This window comes from Petaurus breviceps, unplaced genomic scaffold (genome assembly GCF_028583685.1).
Source record: "Petaurus breviceps papuanus isolate PSGF00001 unplaced genomic scaffold, PetGlider_PUasm1.0 90556, whole genome shotgun sequence".
Lineage (NCBI taxonomy): Eukaryota > Metazoa > Chordata > Mammalia > Diprotodontia > Petauridae > Petaurus > Petaurus breviceps.
The window spans coordinates 4682043-4695529 of NW_027187273.1; the positions used below are offsets into that span (position 1 = coordinate 4682043).

At 39.7% G+C, this 13487-nt stretch overlaps 1 protein-coding gene across 1 annotated transcript in view; it reads right to left on the reverse strand.

Moving 5' to 3' along the window:
- Positions 1-13487, reverse strand: part of ARHGEF4 (Rho guanine nucleotide exchange factor 4) — a 533634-nt gene that overhangs the window by 486875 nt on the left and 33272 nt on the right. The gene's annotated exons all lie outside the window — the stretch shown is intronic.

Here is a 13487-nt window from a genome sequence, read left to right on the forward strand (position 1 = left end):
TGTGTGTGTGTGTGTGTGTGTGTGTGTGTGTGTGTGTGTGTGTGTGTAATCAAAGAGAAGACACAAAGTTTAAGGAGGACTGGGAAAGGTTTCTTGTGGGCCTTTAGTTGAAACTCAATGGAGAAGTGAATGGTGAGAATGAGCAGCGTATATGTAACAAATAATATAATAAATAAGGAACCTGAAAGAAGAACTAGGGTAAAGTACGTCATCAGGGATCTGTATGATAGAAAATGAAGGTGGGCTATCACATACTGAGGTCAAGGGATGACAGATGGACAGCCTGAGTGTTCCTCTATTAGCCTCAAAATTATAAATAAGTCAAGGAAGAGCTCTAAGACATGGGTTCCTGGTATGTAGTAGATGCTTAATAAATGCTAATTGACTGACTGATGCTCGATGGTGAGCTTATGAGAGGACCCAGAAAGGAGTTGTAATGGATGAGAAGGCATAGATGGGTAGTAATCTATATTATTAGAAAGATCATCCCAAATGTGGCAAGTCATAGGTCCATTTGAAAGATATCTATCTTTAGAATTACTATTGAAAATTTCATCTTCAATCTATATTTTTGACAGATCTGCCTGTTCAAACTAAACTTAAAATTCTTCTTAAAGTTTATAAACTCACAGGTTCTCATTAAATGTCTTTCCCCTCCAGAGCAAAAGTATCTGTCTGTCATAACAATATGAATACATAAAGAACTCAGTGACCATCTTGTATTTTAAAAGTGCATATAAATAGAAGCAAGGGTAAGTAATGGAGGATACATATGGCATCAATGGAACTATGAAATGATAAAAAATTGTTTTGGAAATCAATTTGGAATTATGCAAATAAAGTGACTAAAATGTCCATACCCTTTATTTTCTTTTCCTTTTTGTTTTTTTCTTTTTTTCCTTTGGTCTTTTTGGAGGGGAGAAGGCAGGGCAACTGGCGTTAAGTGACTTACCCAAGGTCACACAAGTGTTGAGTGTCTGAGACCGTATTTGAACTCAGGTCCTCCTGACTCCAGGGCTGATACTCTACTCATTGTGTCATGATATGGGTTGCCCCACATCCATACCCTTTGAACCAGAGACTCCATTACTGTGCTTATACCTCAAGGAAGCTAGTGATAAGACAAAAGTTCTCATATATACCACAATATTTATAGTAAATCTTTTTGTGATAGCAAAGAATTGTGGATGCCCATCGTTTAGAGAATAGCTTAACAAACTGTGATGCGTGAGTGTAATGAAATATTACAGTGATGTGAGAAATGATGTGTGTGAGGAATAAAGGTAAACCTGAACTGATACAGAATAAAATAAGGTCGTACAAGAAAACAGTATGCACAATGACTACAACAATGTAAATGGAAAGAACAACCAAATATAAAAACTCAAAAGTCAATGTAACAAAGTAATAAAGAACTGGAAGGAAGAAACCAGAGAACTGGAATGAAGAAATATGAGAGGACACCCCCAACTCATCCCCTTGTAGAGGTGGGAAGCCCATAAGTATTGCACATTGCATACATTTTTGGACTTTTTCAATGTATCAATCAATTGTGCAGATTTTTTTCCCTCTTCAAAAATACCATTTGTTATATAGAATGGCTTTCTGGGATGGGAATGAGAACGATTGCTTGAGGTAAATATGATGAGGTAAGAAACAAAAGACATTGATAGAAAAAAAAAAGAACCATGATGTTAGCAAGAAAGCCCAGAATAGGCTGAGGTGGATGAAACTATGATTAAAGGCATCAAGAAGAAAGCACAACTACCACGTACTTATTTTGCTACTTTTTTTCCTCTGGTTAAGTAGAAGAATAGAACAAAAAGTGGTTAATAGGGAATTGAAGCTTAAGGTAAATAAATAAATACTAGGAGTACACCCAGCTTTCCTCAATAAGTTGTCAACAGACCTAAATAAACCACTTCCCAAGACACTGAAAGAACTGGTGAATTTTATTGCTAAACCACTATCAGTGATCTTTGGAAAGTCATAGAAGAGATGGGATAAGAAATAAGAGAAAGAAGGGTTACTACAATACTTGAACAAAGAGAAGAGGGCTGGACCTTTGAACCATAGGGTTACTAAACTGGTAGATCAGGAGGATGACGTATACTTAGAATTTCACAAAGTATTTGACAAGATGTCGCATGCTATCCTTGTGGATAAGGAGGAGAAATATGGACTGGAATTAGTTAGAGTTGTCAGTTAGAATTAGAATACAACAGTTGGTTTAGAGCTGGTTGAATGAGCAGGTCCCAAAAGTTGTCTGTAATGACTCCATGTGAGTTGGGCAGGAGGTGTTTAGTGGAAAATCTCAGGAATCAGTCCTTGGCCCTGCACTACTCAACATTTCTTATCAATGACATAAATGAAGGTATAGATGGCAAACTTCTCAAATCTCCAGATAACACAATGTTGAGAGAGCCATTTGACATGTTGGATGGCAGTTGGAAAGACCATGACAGGCTAGAATAATGTGTTAAATATAATCAAGTGAAATTTAATAGAGATAAATGTAAAGTTCTACATTTAGGATCAGAACATCAACTTTACAAGTAGAGAATGGAGGAGGTATAGCTAGACAAGAGTGTGCATGTAAAAAAAATCAGTGCGTTTTAGTAAACTGTAAGCTAGATATACATCAACTGTGTGACATGATAGTCAAAAAAAGCTAATGCAATCTTGGGCTATGTTGATGGGAGGCTCAGCTTGATCAGAACACATCTAAGAGTATGTCTTTCAGTTCTGGGGATCATATTTTAGTAGAGACATTGGTAATCTGGAAAGCATTAAGATAAGGAAGACCAGTTTGGTGAGTAAAGACCATGCCGTGTGAGGATAAACGGAAGAGACTGGCGATATTTCTCTCATGTGGAAGAGTAGTCTTGTTCTGTTTGGTCTCAAGGGTCAGACCTAGGAGAAAGGGCAAGAGGTTTCAGAAGGAAGGAAGGAAGGAAGGAAGGAAGGAAGGAAGGAAGGAAGGAAGAAATCATTAAGCACTTACTCTGTATCAGGCTCTGTGCTAAACACTTCACAAATATTATGCCATTTGATCTTTACAACAACCCTGGGAGGTAGCTGCTATTATCAAGGAAGCTGAAGCAGACAGGTTAAATAACTTGCCCAGGGTCACACAGCTAGTAAGTGTCTGAGGCCACATTTGAATTCAGGTTGTCCTGACTCTAGGGCCAGGGCTATATCCGTTGCATCCCCTAGCAACCTTTAGGATATAATAACAACAACAATAACGTTTATATAGCACTTACTATATGCCAGACACTGTGCTAAGTGCTTCACAATTGTTATTTCATTTGGTTCTCACCACAACCCCTCCAGGTAGGTGCCATTATCATCCATATTTTACAGATGAGGAAACTGAGTAAAACAGAGGTTAAGTGATTTTTCTAGGTTCATGTAGCTAGTAAGTTTTTGATTTTCTAACATATTTGAAGACCTGAACTCAGGTCTTCCTAATTCCAGGCCTGGAACTCTATCCACTTAGCCACCTAACTGCCTACAGCTAGATAATAATAATAAAAATAATAAAATATAATCGTCAAAATATTATTAACAAACAAAATAATTAATAAAATAATAATACACAAAGTACTTTGCAAAATTTAAAACAATATGTACGTTAGGTATTATTATAAATAAAATCACAGTTTTAGACTTTTAAGATCTATTGTAATAGCTCTAAAGCTATGATCCTTGTATCTTATTTTGTCTCTCCAAAATCCCCTCAACAGAATTGCAGGAAGTATTATGGTTTTGTCTTCATATCTCTTCAGCCTAACATAGTTCTGGAAGAAAATCGATGCTTAATACACACTTGTCCAGTAGAATTGAGGGGAAATTGCAGGTCACCTAGGCCAACCCCTTCATTTTACAGATAAGGCCCATAAAGGTGAAGTGATTTCCCCCAGTTCGTGCAGAAGTAAGGGGCACACCAGGCATTTGAACCTAGGTCCTCCAACTCCAAATTCAGCATTTTTCAGCAATACCACCCTGCCTTCCAGCAGTCTGGTGCTTCATTATATAAACCAGCCAGGAAAATTACATCCTCATTATCAGACGTCAAAAACCCAAGCTGCAATTTTCTACAAGGCAATTCAACTAATAGAAGCATCATTTTATTGAGTGGAATATGTGCTTCTCCAACACAACATAAACCACAACCTCTCTCTCTACAACCATCTCATAGGCCCCCAGCACCTTAAATATACTCCTGTTATATTTTCTAATCATTTCATTCACTTGCATTTTGTCATCCTTAAAGTGTAATTTCCTTAATACCTAGCCATCATTCATCCATTCAATCTTTCAACAAGCATTTATTAAGTGACCACTGTATGCCAGACAGTGTTAAATGCTGGGAATTGAATAAAAAAAAGAAGCAAACAAAAATGTTGCTCCTCGCCTCCAGTAAGTTTAAATTGCTTTGGAAAGAAACAACTTCTACTCAGAAAAGTAACTAAAACAAGTATACGAAGTCGTTTCCAGGCAGGATAACATAACAACCCAGGTAGAAGGTGGGGGTTTGGTTACATTTCCCATCCTCATCCCAACCTCCCTTCCAGGACTCTCTTCTCACTTGGTACAGTAGAAAAAGTGCTAATCAGAGGACCTGTTTCCTAATCCTCTCTGCTACTTTTAACCCTCGTGGCCTAGGACAAAACACATCCCAGGCCCGGCCTTGCCTCAGTTTACTCCTAGATGACCTTGAAGATCCCTCCCAGCTCTAAATATGATACTATCTTCTCTAGCTATCAGCATTTTCAGATAGTCTGAATCTGAGAGCAGGACTGGCCTCAGGCCATTACCTACATCACTGAGACTGGAGGGTTTCCATAAAGGTCTCCCTGCTCACAAATATCTCCCCAATGGCCTGTCATAGTGCTAATAAATTCCCACATTACTCCTTAAGCTAAGACGAAGAAGGCCCCCATTGAAATGCAAATATGTCATCTGAGAAGGGTAATGGGCAAAGTTATTATCATCCACTGACACTATAATACTTTATTAAGATAAAAGGCACAATTTATCAAATTATCTCTTGGGGGAAAAAAAGAAAATGGAAATTTTGTTTTGTTATCCATAGTGGGAGCACCAGGCAACCAAAGGACTCTAGATGACTGGAAACAGGAACAAGATGGGCCCCTGAAGAAGGCATGGGGACATTAAAGAAAACTGCCAACCTCAAAGTTTTGCCTAGTCTAGCTATACATCTCCCTCTCAACCCTCCCCCTCCTATCCAATCATCACCTAGCCTCTCGAAAGCTGAAACCAAGCCATCGTCTGAGTTTTCTGTTTCTGAGCCCTCTATTTCTTCAGTTCAAAGTCTTTTCATGATCCCCTCCAACTATGTTTCCATTCTCATTCTATTAAGAAGTAGATATGTTGTTTCTTGGCTATTGGATAGCATACCTAGAAACATACGTGAAGTATTTTAGGGGAACAGACTATAATTTCCTAAGGCTGTTCCCAATGGTAGACCAATTAGGAAAGCACATAAACACTAACCAGTAGGGACACATATATAATCATCATCATCATCGTTGTCATAACTAGAATTTATATAGAACTTTAAGGTTTTTAAAGAGCTTTTCATATGTTATGACATTTGATTCTCACAATAACCCTATAAGGTGCTATTATTATTCCCACTTTTCAAATGAGGAAACTGAGGCAGAAATTAAATTCCTTTCACCTAGCCAGTGTTTGAAACAAGATTCAAATTTAACTCTTCTTGTCTTTAAGGCCAACATTCTATCCTCTGCATCATGTAGTTTCTAATATACCTAGGAAGCCCAAATGCTAAGTTTATGGTGCCCAGCTATGTCTATCAACCTCCCTTTGCTTCTTTCTTACTCTATTCATACACCCAAACTCTCTGCAAACTACAGAAATTAGAACTAATTAAGAAATTAGAACTAATTTATATCTCTGGAAGACAACAATCTCTTGTTGTCCAGTTGTTTCTCGGCTGTGTCCAACTCTCCATGACCCCATTTCGAGTTTTCTTGGCAAAGATTGTGGAGTGGTTTGCCATTTCCTTCTCCAGCTCATTTCACAGGTGAAGAAACTGAGACAAACAGGGTTAAGTGACTTGCCCAGGGTCACATAGCTAGTAAGTATCTGAGGCCAGATTTAAACTCAGGAAGATGAGGCTTCCTGACTTCAGGACTAGAACTCTATCCACTGCATCATCTAGCTGCCCTAGACCACACACAATCTATTTGCCTTCAGTACCTGTGGCTACTAGCAGCTCCAGGAAGAAACGCAAAGCCAGCAGGTGACCTTCAGGCAGAATCTGCTTTCACTAACTGGGAATCATGAAGCATCTTGAAGCCATCTCTTACATGTGGTATCACCACATGTGCCATTCTCTCATCTCTGCCCACTCTACCAGGCTTCTTTTTATCCTTGCTCTATGAGGCTAGAAAGGACAAACTGAAACTTCTGAAGAAGCTTGAGAGATCATGGTTACTTTTTTTTTTTTTAGAAAACTATTCATCTGGCCTCAGTTCCTTCCTAGTATTGCAGCTTCGAGACTAGAAAAGTACATGTTATCCTCATTCCCAGTTCCTCCAGTTACTGGCTGAATATCCTCAGGCAAGTGTTCACCTCTGTGAGTCTCGGCCAGGAAACCTGGTTTCCAACATCACCCCCTCTGTCTGTCTTGCTGTGTGGTCCAGATCAAGTCACTTTTATATCTCTGGAAGTCAACTTCCTCATCCACCAAATGGAAACAATAATTCCTGCCTTGTTTAGGAACATACCTATATAGCTGGAGGTCATCTAGTCCATTTTTTTCTTTTTACAGATGACAAAACTGAGGCCTAGACAGGGAAAATGATGTGCTTAAATTCATACGACCAGAAAATGGAAGAGCCAGGATTCAAACATGGGTCCTCTGACTATAAAAATAGCATATTTTACCACTGTATTAGTCTGCCTAACACACTTGCTGGGTAGGTGTATGTATATGTGTATCTATGTAAATATATAAGATATTGGATATAAATGGGGAAGGAAATGACAAACCACTCCAGTATCTTTGCCAAGAAAATTCAAAACGGGGTCACAAAGAGTCAGACACCTCTGAAACAACCAAACAACAGAACAACACTGGATGTAAAAAGACTACAAAAAATGCTAAGAGGTTATTCCTGTTCAAAACTGCTTTCCATATTGTTTTTTTTCCATGTGCCAAGACAAACAGGCTTTCTTTTCTTCATCATCCTTGCATCCTGCTCAAAAGAAACCAAAGTTCAGCAAAGAGAGCTTGAGTACAGTCTTCTGCAGGTGTCCTCCTAATTAATGTTCTTGGCTTAGGAGGAGTCTAATTTGCTTTGGGTTTCAGAGAATCAACAGGCCTTATGATTTTGCTTGACTTTTAACCCCAAATCCAGGAAGACCATTTCTCTGTGAAAGCAACAGCAACAACGTATGAAGACAGAGCAAGGGATCATGGAGAGTGACGGATTTCAAGTCTTGGCTCTGCAACTTATTCCCTTTGTGACCCTAAGCAAGTCACATAAACTCTTGGATATTTTTTTAATCTGCAAAATGAGGCATGTATGATGCATAATATCTAAGGTTCATTGCTCTTCTAAATGTAAGAACCCATGACTTGTCTCAGTCCTTTGTCTTCTGAAACCAATTAGTCATTAATGAAGTCAATTCTCTTCCTCAGCTACTCTGTACTTCACCCCTCCCCTAGTCTTATTACCATACTGGGATTTTCATCATAATCTCTTAAGGGTTCTTCTAGTTCCAGTCTTTCCTCCCCCTCCCCCTTCACATAAACACCTCCAGCCTATCCTGTAGAATACTGCCAGATCCATCTTCCTATAATATTACTTTCAGCTTACCACTCCCCACCAAAGTCCAATGATTCCCCATTTCCTGTAGAAAATATACTAGATTGACTTGAATGCACCCTATGATGTGACTCTACCTGATTTATCCAATGTTATCTCTCATTACTCCCCTAGTGTACCACTCCGTCACAGACAAATTGGCCTAGAGGGTACCCTAACCAAAGAGGTCAAACCCTGTCTTTTGAAAACACAGTGCTTATTTCTGTCTTTGCATCTTTGCTCATGCTATATTTTATGCCTAGAATGCCCTTTCTCTCTCCTTTAGATCCAAATGGTCAACGTTTGATGTTCACCCTAATCAGAGAGGCAAGAGTATGAAGCTGGGCTCTCACATAGTTTCCACCAAAGTTGCCCAGAGGGAGCAGTATATTCAGAGAGAACCTGGGTCTTTGGGATGACATTGAGCCTTCAATTATATTTCTTTTTTTTTTTTTGCCTTTTGAAGGGCAATTGGGTTTTGTGTGTGTGTGTGGGTGTTAAGTGTCTGAGGACGGAACCGAACTCAGGTCCTCCTGACTCCAGGGCCGGTGCTTTACTCACTGTGCCACCTAGCCACACCTTCAATTATATTTCAGTGGCAGAGCAGGGGAGGAAGAGGAAAAGTAAGAAATCTGATGAGGTCTTTTCTTAGCAGAATAGGGAGATGCAAGTATGGGGAATATAGTTCCCTAAGTAGCTTTTCCTGTATGTCTATGTCTGTTTTCTACTGTTATATGTTTCCCTGGGGAAATCTTACCAATTGATCTGTGCTGCAAGGAGCCTAAAGTCTTAGGCAGAGATTCAATCAATCAACACAAATAGTTGGATGAAAATGACTCTAACTCACAGTTCCATCCTTGACAATATCTTCTGAACTCTTCTCTATTCTCTTGGGTGTGTCTGTGTCAGAGATCACAGGACTCAAAAAAAAGCTCAGTTTTACCTCTTCCACAAAAAAAAAAACCTGTCCAATCACTTCAATGTACCATCATTATTTCTTCCTCTGAATTCCTAAAACATGTACTGTTTGTATCAATCATTTGGCATTTAGTATATACTGACCCCGAGCAAGTCATTTGATCCATTTTGCCTCAGTTTCTTTATCTGCCAAATGAGCTGGAGAAGGAGATGACAAACCACCCCAGTATCTGTGCCAAGAAAACCCCAAGTGGGGTCAGAAAGTGTCAGATACAATGGGAAGAACAATAACAAAGCTTTATTTGAAGAAACCATCTAATGTCAGGTAAAGGAGCTGAGAAGTAACTTACAGGTTGTAGGCAGAGGTGAAATTCAAAGGAGCAAAAGGTAGGAGACCTGCTGCATTTGTTCCTTCTACTGTACTGGCTCCATAAAAACTTTAAAAATGAGTAATAAAGGAGCTCAGCCCAGGAGTGAGGTAAAAGGGTTTTACAATACAAGACAATACAATACAACATAACACAACACAACGCAATATAATACGATACATAAAATACAATAAAAACAGAGCATCCAAATGTAAAGGTTGTTGCCTTTTCCACTCCATTTTATCCAACAGAATGCTTCAGGTCAGCAGGTGTACTTGGAATAGGCAACTTTTTCCAACCAGTCCTAGGGTATGGAGGATCCTTTCTCACTCTTCAATTTACTTCAGTCCCTTAGGATCATGGATGTGGAGCTGAAACAAATCTCAAAGGTCATCTAATCTAATGTCCTCATTTTACAGATAAAGAAATTGAGAACCAGGGAATTTGGTTAAGTGACTGGCCCAAACTCACCAAGAAGTAAGCATCAGAGTTGGGATTCTATGTCATCCCATTGCATTGAACATTTATTAAGAGCTTATTGAGGGCAGAACATTCTTCTCAGTTATAGTTCATAAATTGTCACCTAAGCAGACCTTCGTGGGAGTCAACTCTGAAGACTAAATAGAAATTTAAAAAAAAAAGTCTAGATGGTTCTTTACACATGCTATAGCCAAGAAAAAGACTCAGGAGTGTGTTCTCTCTCTCTCTCTCTCTCTCTCTCTCTCTCTCTCTCTCTCTCTCTCTCTCTCTCTCTCTCTCTCTCTTTCTCTCTCTCTCTCTCTCTCTCTCTGTCTCAAACACACACACACACACACATACACACATACATACACACACAAAATTAAAGACAGAGCCTAAGGCCATGTCTCCCCAAATGCCAGCATAACCAAACCTGTCCATTCTGTCCAATCACCATAACCAACTTGGGAGTGTAAGGTTGCATATAGAAGGGGAGTGAGGTGAAGCATTGTGGTCACAGGGTCATAGATTCATAGATCTAGACCTAGAAGAGATCTAGGATGCCAGATGCCATCTAAAGCAATTCCTCATTTTGCGGAAGAGGTGATTTGCCCAGGATTGCGTAGGTAGCGTGTTGTTTGAGTGGGATAACTTAACAGTTTGTTTATATCAAAGCACTAGGAGGCTTCTGAGACCTTCTCCCTGATTTGGTGTGAAGGAACACCTGTGTCCCAGGCAAAATCATTGAGAAAAACAACAAATATGGTTTAAGAGGCCTGCTTTGCTTTAAAATTCAGTTGGGTGGAAAAGTTTAGTGCACTTACACAGACATGATATGTCAGTAGACAAAAAAATACAAACATACCTCACGCACATATACACACATATGTCAGGCATATACCCAGAGAACATCCACACAAATATATACAAATATAGATAAACTGTGAACTTTTTACACATGTATAAACAAAGACACATGAAGCCCAGCATAATTCAAACAGACACACAAGGAAAGCATGCAAACACACATATAAGCCTTATAGCAGAAACCAAATACAACACATATTTGGACAACCACACAATACACACAATGGTGGTTTGCAGTCTCCTAAAAAAAAATACAAATTCCAGGACTTTCTTTAATTAAAGTCTGGTCTCCCTGATGGGTATGTTCATAGACTGCTGGGAGAATGGGTCTACTGCCCAACTTCATAACTTCTCTCTTCCTTTTTTAGAGACATTTTCTTCTTAGTTACCTAAGCTATGACCAGCCTCTGGTAAGCAAAAAGAGGAAAGCCTCACTTCCCTGAGGAGACAGGGCAAAGTGACATGGGAAGACAAATAAATGTGTTGTGGGGACCATTCAGTTGGGGGCTCCCAGCCCTGGGAGGATGAAGAGAATCAGAAAAGAGCAGACCAAGAATATCCAAATACCTGAGAATGGGGGCATTTGGGTTCAATGGAAAAAGTGCTGGATTTGGAGTCAGAAGACTTGGACTCAAGAGTTATCTCTGTCACTTACTAAATGTAGGGCCTTAGGCAGTTCTCTAGTCCTCAGTTTCCTCAATTATGAAATAAGGGGGTTGGACTAGATGACCCCAAAAGTCTCATCCATCTTGAAATCTATGATTCTACAGATGCAAATATACCAGGAACCCAGCTCAGGGCTGACATGGAAAGGAGAAACAGTTGCCATGGAGGTTTCAAGAGGACACAGATGCCTGCCATTCTCCTGGCCTGTTGAAGAGGGTCAGAACAGGGCTTTACTCCCGGTGTTTGGTTAAGTGGATGCTTAGAGACCAGCCTGAGAGCTATGATAGCTGTCAAGTGGATAGAGAAATAATGTATGGGATGACCCTATAGGATGTGTGGAATTTGACTGTGTCAGTGAGCTGGCAGTGAGGGAGATTTCAGTTAGTATGCGCTGGACAGTGAGTCTTTCGGTCCTTGATAAGAAAGATTATACAGGGAATAGAGCAGTCTCCAAGAACCAACTACCTCACACGTAACAATGCACCAGAGGAGAAAACAGATCTGAAAAACTGTGAGATTGGATTTTGTCCTATACAGTATATCTTCTCTCCTCTATTCAACACCTATCCTATTTCAATCCATAGAGCTCATAGCCTCTTCCCTTCTTTGAATTTCTACAACACATACAGCTGACTTCTCATTTTAATGTTCACTTACTGTCTTATATTATTATCTATCTTCATATATGTGTATGTAAGCCTCATGTCGTTTGCACCCCCTGTGTTGAACTTCTGGGAGAACATGTCCTGGTTTATGGAAGATGGCCAGGTATGGATAGGCTACAGGCTGCATTGATGGAGGAATACCTGCATCAGTGAGTTCAAAGGTCCATTTAGAATTTGAGTAGAAAGAAGTAAGTAGATACTTTGATGGATCTTTGATTTAATTTATATGAGTATTGGGGTGGCTAGGTGGCACAGTGAATAGAGCATCAGCCCTGCAGTCAGGAGGACCTGAGTTCAAATCTGTCCTCATATACTTAACACAAAAACTAGCCTTGTGACCCTGGGCAAGTCACTTAACCCCAATTGCCCTACCTTCCCCCCTCCAAAAAGCCAAAAAAAAAAGAGGAAAAAAATTATATGAGTATTTACATTGTTAATGTATTTTTGCTTAATGGTAAGATCTTTCCCATCCATTAATAGGCCCATGTGACCTGCTTAAATCACATGGAAGCTTAAGTCACATGAAGCCTGTGGTGGGAGGACCTTGATAAACAGGTGGAACAGGAAGGGATGGAGCAAGAAGGGTGGGACAGGAAGAGGCAGAGGTGGAGCAGAGCTGAAAGGAAGTTGGTCAGAGTAGTTAGAGCTGAGGGAGAGAGAGGAAGCAGGCAGCAAGCTGTGAGTGTTCATTTGTGGGAAGACCCTAGCAGGGGGATGTCTTGGGGATGATGGATTTCTTTGTTGCTATGAGGGATTTGACTTTCTGGTGTTGAGATTCGGCTTTCTAGTGTTTGAATAAATGTTTAGGCTCTGTCTTCCATGTGGAGAATCTGTTATATTTTGTGATTCAGAATTATTCACAGCCTGTGAATATCCCATCAGTGCTATAGTATTCCCCCAATGGGGAAAATCACCCATAAAGTTCTCATTCTTCAGAATTCTCATTCATACTTCAATATTCCAAGGCATCTCATTGATATGGGTATTGCTCTCTCTCCAGTGATACAAATTTCAACCCATCCATGCTTGCCCAACTTGTATAACAGCGGAGTATACTGATTGGTCCATCAGCTATCCCTTATTCTCTCCATATATCCAGCCCATCTCTTTTTTTTATCAAAAATTTCTTTAATGCTATCCTTTATACTGCTTCTCCTGTGTAATTCCTCATTCGTAATATATTGCAATCTGATTACACCAACCATGTACCTCTCCAGTGCTATTTGGGTGATCCTTAGCTTCAGTTCTTCAGAGAGCTATAGTGTTCTGATTGGTTATGAAATGTGAGATAGATTTTTTAAAAAAGCTAAAGATAACCCCCAAATTTTTAGTGTGTAAAATATCACCATAATTTTTTTTGAGGCAAGCAGGGTTAAGTGACTTGCTCAAGGTCACAGCCAGTAAGTGTCTGAGGATAGATTTGAACTCAGGTCCTCCTGACTCTAGAGCCAGTGCTCTATCCATTGTATGACCTAACTGTCCCTAGGTTTTCTTGGCAAAGATACTGGAGTGGTTTGCCATTGCCTTCTCCAGCACATTTAACAGGTGAAGAAACTGAGGCAAACAGGGTTAAATGACTTGCCTAGGGTCACATGGTTAGTATATGTTTGAAAGTAGATTTGAACTTAGGTCTTCCTGACTCTAAGCCTGGCACTCTATCTTTTGTGTTACTTAGATGC